This window comes from Mus caroli, unplaced genomic scaffold, assembly GCF_978045245.1.
Source record: "Mus caroli unplaced genomic scaffold, Mus_caroli_1 scaffold_6, whole genome shotgun sequence".
NCBI classification, from domain to species: Eukaryota; Metazoa; Chordata; class Mammalia; order Rodentia; family Muridae; genus Mus; species Mus caroli.
In genome coordinates this window covers 51,981,835-51,988,671 of record NW_028227261.1, presented here as the reverse complement: position 1 = coordinate 51,988,671, position 6,837 = coordinate 51,981,835, and the positions used below count along the sequence as shown (strand labels likewise).

The 6,837-nt window shown below is 40.2% G+C and overlaps 1 non-coding gene across 1 annotated transcript; it reads right to left on the bottom strand.

The window, feature by feature from the left end:
• Window positions 1-5,093: 5,093 nt before the first annotated feature.
• Window positions 5,094-5,226, bottom strand: LOC115030952 (small nucleolar RNA SNORA66). The gene has a single exon (XR_003836548.1). It is a non-coding gene; the product is annotated as a small nucleolar RNA SNORA66 (small nucleolar RNA).
• Between the last annotated feature and the right edge of the window lie 1,611 nt (window positions 5,227-6,837).

Here is a 6,837-nt window from a genome sequence, read left to right as displayed (position 1 = left end):
TGGTCTTTTCTGTTTATGAGCTATGTAGGGAGAGACTGGAAGAAGTCAGGCTTATTAATCTCCATATAACCTGTAGAGTAATTAGACTGTTTATTCTTGGCTCTTTGGGAAGAAGGAACTATAATTACAGGACCAAATTAAATGGCATTATCTTTTATTGTCTCCTACTGTTAGAAGGCTTCCTTTGCCAAGTCCTTTTTAGGAGCTGGAAAAATTTCCCATACCAATCTTCTCCTTTAGTGTCTAAATCCTGAACCTTTCCAAAGACTCTGAGTGGAAAGTTTGTTGGTATTGCTTGAGGAAGATGGATTGTGTCTAAAGAGTCCATTTTGTTATCTATGTCAGAGGTTACCAACTGTTGCCTATAAGCCTCAGCTCTTCTTCTGCAGTGTAGAACACCCACTGTCAAGTGGCTGTCTGGCCAGGGCCCACAGTTCTCAGTCCTTTGCCTCCCTCTTTCTCTGATGCATTAGGAGGGATCGTGTAGTCATTTGAATGTGGAAAAACATACTGGCCTCCTGGCCCAATAAGGTTCAAAAAAGAAGTGCATTTTCATTCATTTCTTCACCCATTTTCTGGTTTCATGGGAGGGTGGGGTGGATCCCAAGGCTTTCTTGGAAGCCTAGAAGATTGAAGGATGTCAATCAAGTTAATCCTAAATGACTCCATGGCATCTAGCCCAGCACACTGCTTAGAAGTTTGAAATTTTCTCATGTTAGGTCCCCAAGATTTCAGGTTGTAACTACTGCAGCAGTTAGCTTTATCCTAATGAGCACATGGCCTAATTTGTTCTATCCCTGTCTGGTGGGAATAAATAAATCTCAAACCAATGCAGTGAATGCAAGGTGAAGAATTTGGAAGAGAGTACTGTGTTCATAGAGAACCAAGTATGATTTTCTAGAAGTTCAGTGGAAACTTCATGGAGCAAGGGACCTTTGAGATAGACTGTTAGACGTGAAAGGTATTTACAGGTGAAGGACAATAACTGGAAAAAACACTTTAAGCCACAGCAGCGTCATGAACAGGTCTGTGGAGCCTGAGCAGGGACATGCATAGTTTGCTCTGAGAAAGGTCTCCATTGAGAAGCAGATCTCAATTCATCAGGTTGTCTGGGGAGTACACTCTAACAGCAGCACAGATGGGCTGGGTTTGATGGGACCAAGTTAGTGTGTAGAATACTCTATAGCTTCACAGCAGTGATTCCCACAAAGGCTTTCTGCATGAAGAAAGAATTCATAGAAGATTATCCCCCTCACAACATGGCAGCATGAAGAGTTGATTTCAGGTGTCACCTTGCTAGATCCATCTATGATATTTGAGCATCAAAGACCACAGGAAATTCTTCACGTGGGAATGTTCTGTCACAGTCAGGAGGTTCCTGTGTAGCTTGGTTTTGTCCCCAGACTACTTTGATAAAATTCTATTAAAGTAATGTCTTTGTCCCAGGGAAATCATAATGCTAGACATCAGCTTTAGCACTTTCTGATTCACTTTCTCCTTCATTCTGCACAATTAGAGAAGGTATCCTGTAGGTTAAAGTGTCCCTGTTAACTCAACATGACACAAAGATTACCCTCAAGGGTTCATGCTACATAATCCTTCCTCAAACCCAGTACACTCTTTTATGGTGTGTGTGTGTGTGTGTGTTTATATTTGCATGTGGGCACACATGTATGTGGGGTGAGGTTGATATTCTTTATCAATTGTTCACCACCTTATTCACTGATGCAAATTCTTTCAAGTGAACTCAGAGTTTGTCTCTTTGGCTGATCTAGCCAGCCACTCTAGGTAGACAGTCCAGCTTTCTTAAGGAATCCCATCTCTACCTTCTAAGAACTGGAGTTACAAGTAGGTCATCATGTCTGCCTGACATTTTCTGAGAGTTCTGGGATCTGAACTCCAGTCCTCATATTTGCATTTCCCATCAAGACATCTCCCCAGCCAGGAGTCCCAATCTCATGATCTGCATGGTGTCTATCACCCTCTACTATTGTGAAAGCTGTGATGCTGCTGCTGAACAGAGAGATGAGACCATTGAGACTCAGGCAGGTCACACATTACGTGGCAGCTCCCAAGTCTCTGAACAGCTACCCAGCTGCACTCTTGGATCCTCCTCAAGTCCACACTGCTCCTGTGTGTGTGTGTGTGTGTGTGTGTGTGTGTGTGTGTGTGTGTGTGTGTGTTATGTACTCTGTAACTACTCTGCTTTGGCTAGCTCTAATGGCCCTCTGTGATACAGCTATAATCTCTGTTTTACACGGCTTCCCAGAACCCTAAACAGGTTACACCTTTACTCCTTTGTGAAAAGCAACTTGTGAGAAGAAAGATTCTTGCATTGAAGAATCCCTCTCTTTGTTTTTTTATATATAGGTATCACAAAACCACATTTATCTCTTCTCAGAGTATAGTATGATAATGTCAAATATATTCACTGTTCACAGCCCTTTGGGACTTTTTCATTTTGTAAAACTGGAACTTTGTGACCATAAACAATTCTCCATCCCCCTCTTTCCCACAGTCCATGGCAACCACCATCCTAATCACTGTCTCTATGAATCTGGCTACCCTAAGTACTAACAGAGGTGAAAATATATGTTATTTATATTTTTGTGACTGGATTATTTTGCAAAGTCTAAAAGAACCTTCCACTTTCATCAACATGGTGGAAGGTATTAGATGTTCTTCCCAAGACTAAATAAAGTCTGTGTGTCTGTGTGGATGTAAGAGGTTGATGTTGGGTTACATGTCTTTCTTAATAGCTCTTCGACTTGTTTCTTGAGACAGATTTTATCTCTAATTCTGTAGATCATTGATTCCTCTATACTGCTGGCCAGAAAATTCAGGGATTCTCCTTTCTGTGCTCCTAAACACTAGGTTGCAGGTGTACAGTGCTACACCTAATTTTTACCCGAGTCCTGGGAGTTGGACACAGGTCTTCTTTCTTGTACAGCAGACACATTAGCAATGGAGCCATCATCCCAGCCCTGAATAATTCTTTGTTATGTGAATGTAAGATATTCGTGTGTTCATCTATGGGTACCTTTTGACAATTGTGAATAATGTAACTGTGTAAATGAAGGTACTAGATTGCATGGTAATGCTTACTTAACGTTTTTTCAAGGAAACACTTCACTGGTTTTTGTTTGTTTGTTTTGAGTGGTTACAAATTTTCCTACTAATTGTAGTCTCTCTCTGAGTATTCAAACTTTTTAGCCATTTTGAGATTGTATTCTCTACCTGGTTGAGTTGAAGTTCTTTTTGTAGTTGTTGGTTATATACATCTTGTATACATTTATAAATATGAATATATGTACTATTTTTTATTAGTTGAGCATTTTAAACAATGACTTTTGGTCATATCCACCCTGTCTTTGTACCAATATCTATTAGTTACTTTTCTATTGCTGCGTTACAACACCATCACCAACACAACTTATAGAAGAAAGAATTAATTTGAACCATTGTTCCACAAGGTTGGAATCTATGTTGGCAGAGTAGATGGCTGAATATAGTGGCAGGAACAACTGAAAGTTCTCATCTTAAACCTGAGTCAGGAAGGAAGGAAGAAAGGAAGGAAGGAAGGAAGGAAGGAAGGAAGGAAGGAAGGAAGGAAGGAAGGAAGGAGAGGGAGAGAGAGGGAGAGAGGGAGAGAGGGAGAGAGAGAATTCAAAATGGTGCTTGACTTTGAAATTTCAAAGCCTGCCCCTAGTGACACACTTCCTCCAACAAAGACCCTTTCCCTAAACCTACCCAAACATCATCACCAACTAGGGAGCAGGTATTCAAACATCTAAGCCTATGGGAGACAGTCTCATTCAAACTACCACACACCATAAACCCTTCAAGACCAATATGTGTTGTCCAAACATTGAAAAATGTAGAGTCTTCCACTGGAGACTAATCAACCTACCAGAGTCTATACTTTTAGAGAAAACTTCTCTTTCTCCTAGCAGCCAACAGTTGCCAATAGCTGCACAGCTAGGGGTGAGATTATGTGCCCAGCTCCTCCTCTCCATGCTGGGATTTGGTTTGACATGGGATTTCACATGCTTTTGTCCATGTTGTCCCAGCCTCTGTGAGTTCCTATATACAGCAGTCCTGCTGTGTCCCAGTGCCCTTGTTCCACTGTAACCATCCACCACTGGTTTTTGCACTCTTTCTGCCCTTTCCTTCTGCAAGGATCCTTGAGTCTTGTGAAGGACTGGTTCCTTTTAGGGCTGAGATTCTGCAGTCTCTTTTTCTCTATGCCTTGGTCAGTTGTGTTAATTGCTAGCTACAGTAAATAGGAGCTTCTCAGATTGGTGATGAGAGATGTATTGATCTATGGGTATAACAACACGTCATTAGGTGTTGGTTTAATACTGTGTCCATTTAGCAGCATAATGGTAGTAGATTTCCCCCTAGAGCCTATGACAGTATTCTGATAAGAGGACAGAAACTGCTTATCAAATATGTAATTTGCAAGCGCTTTCTCCCCAAATGCTACATTTCTTTCACTCTGTTGATTATGTTCATTGAGGCACAGATGTTTTAATTTTGCTGTCATCCAATTTAGCTCATTTATTATAATTAAAAATTATGTGTATGGATGTTTGTCTGCATGTATATATGGCACCATGTTTATGTTGGATGTTTGTAGAGGCCAGAAGGAAGTGTCAGATTCCCTGGAACTGGAGTTACAGATTGATGTGAGCCACCATGTAAGTGCTAGGAAGAAACTAATCCTCATCTTCTACAAGAGCAGTAATTGCTTTTAACTGCAAAACCACCTCTCCAGCCCCCAGGTTTCCTACTTGTACATTGTTGTTGGGTTTTGCCTGTATTTTGTGTGGCATAGCCAAGAACTCCTTGCCAAGTGCAGGGCCCCCAAACCCCCACTCTTTCTTTTTTCTTTCTGAAATGGTTGTAGTTCAGGGTGTATGTTTCTGTCATGGCTACACTGAGATTATCTATATGAGGTTTCACGGTAAGATCTGGCTTCATTCTTCTATCCATGGATATCAGGGGGTTTTGTTTGTTTGTTTTGGTTTGGTTTTTTGTTTCTGGAAACTTTTTCTGGAGATATATTTTTCTTTTCTTTTTCTTTTTTTCAGGACTGTACTGTGACAGAATGGACATCTCAGTAGCTTCTGAGGTTGGTACATTGCTACCACAATTACTCCAGCAAACCTGGTTCCCTCAGCTGCTGCCACATTATGCAGAGCTAGTGCTGGAGACATTTTGTTTTCTCTACTGAATAGTCTTTGCCTCTCTGTTGAAAATTATTTGACCACATATGCAATGGTTTGGTTTGGATTTTGGATGCTATCCCATTTATCCACAAATTTATTTCTCTACCAGCAACATACTGTTTCATTGATGTAGGTTTGTAATGCACATAGGATTGAAATTAAGAAGTGCGGGACTTCCAGCTTCACTCTCTTTCAAGGCTGTTTTGGCTATTTGGGAGCCTCCCTTGATTACCTTTTAAATTTAGTTTGGCTTTCTCCATGCCTGGAGCAACCATCATAGTGATTTTAATAGGGATTAAATCCACGAATTGCTTTGGATGGTTCTAATGTCTTAATAATATTAAGTCTACTTGGAGCATGGGTTGACTTTCCATTAATTTGTTTGTTGGGGAAACATTTCTTTTGAATGAGCAGATAGTAGGTTAGCTAGTATCTCTTTTACCTAACTGCTTTCCTAGGTGAATATGCAAATACGAGGGTCTGGGTAAGGTTTGATCCTATAAAGACCCTGGCTAATTCCTCCTTATGATTCTCCAGTTCATAAAAATTACTTAGCTTCCTGTTTTTCCGTTTCGTTTGTTCCTAGATAACATATAGCTCTATTTTATAATTATTCCTAATCTGTCATAGTATTACAGATTGGAACACATGCATATACTCACACACCCACATATACACCAAACACACACACACACACACAAATTTCACACCACACACACACACACACACACACTTACATACACAAATTTCACACCACATACACACACACACGCACACATGCACTCACTCACTTACATACATAAATTTCACACCACATACACACACACACGCACACATGCACTCACTCACTTACATACATAAATTTCACACCACACACACACACACACACACACACACTCACTCCACAGTGCTCTTCTTTTGCTTCAAGTCTTAAGTTCATATTGCAATTTACAACATCTTCAACTTTTTCATTTTTATTAGATGTTTTCTTTATTTACATTTCAAATTATATCCCCTTTCCTCATTTCCCCTCTGAAAACCCATCCCATTCCCCCATCCCCTTGATCACTAACGCACCCACTCCGGCTTCCCTGTCCTGGCATTCCTCTATACCAGGGCATCGAGCCTTCACAAAGCCAAGAGCCTCTCCTCTCATTGAACATCTTCAACTTTTATATTTGTTTATAGCGTACATTATCATATGTGGCCTTTAGTCCATTGTGGATTGAAGTGTGGCTTCAAAGGAATAACTTTTAACTGAACAATTAAATTGTTATAAGCATCACATAAATGTCAGAGTCAATATTCAAATCAGATCCTTCTGACTGTAGGGCTAAGCTGTCAACTCAACTCCTCCATATAACTAGGTCCCTCCTAATTTTCAAGGTAGTTAAAAGTGGGGGTGGGAAATTATATGTGTATATATATATACACACACACACACATACACACATATAGTGTGTGTGTGTGTGTGTGTGTGTGTGTGTGTGTGTGTGTGTGTGAAATCCTGCCTAAAATTAGGGAAATAATATAGGGAAATAATTTAAGGCTTGTTAAAATAAATGGGATTGCACATGGAAGACTCTGAAAGAATTCTATGTAAACA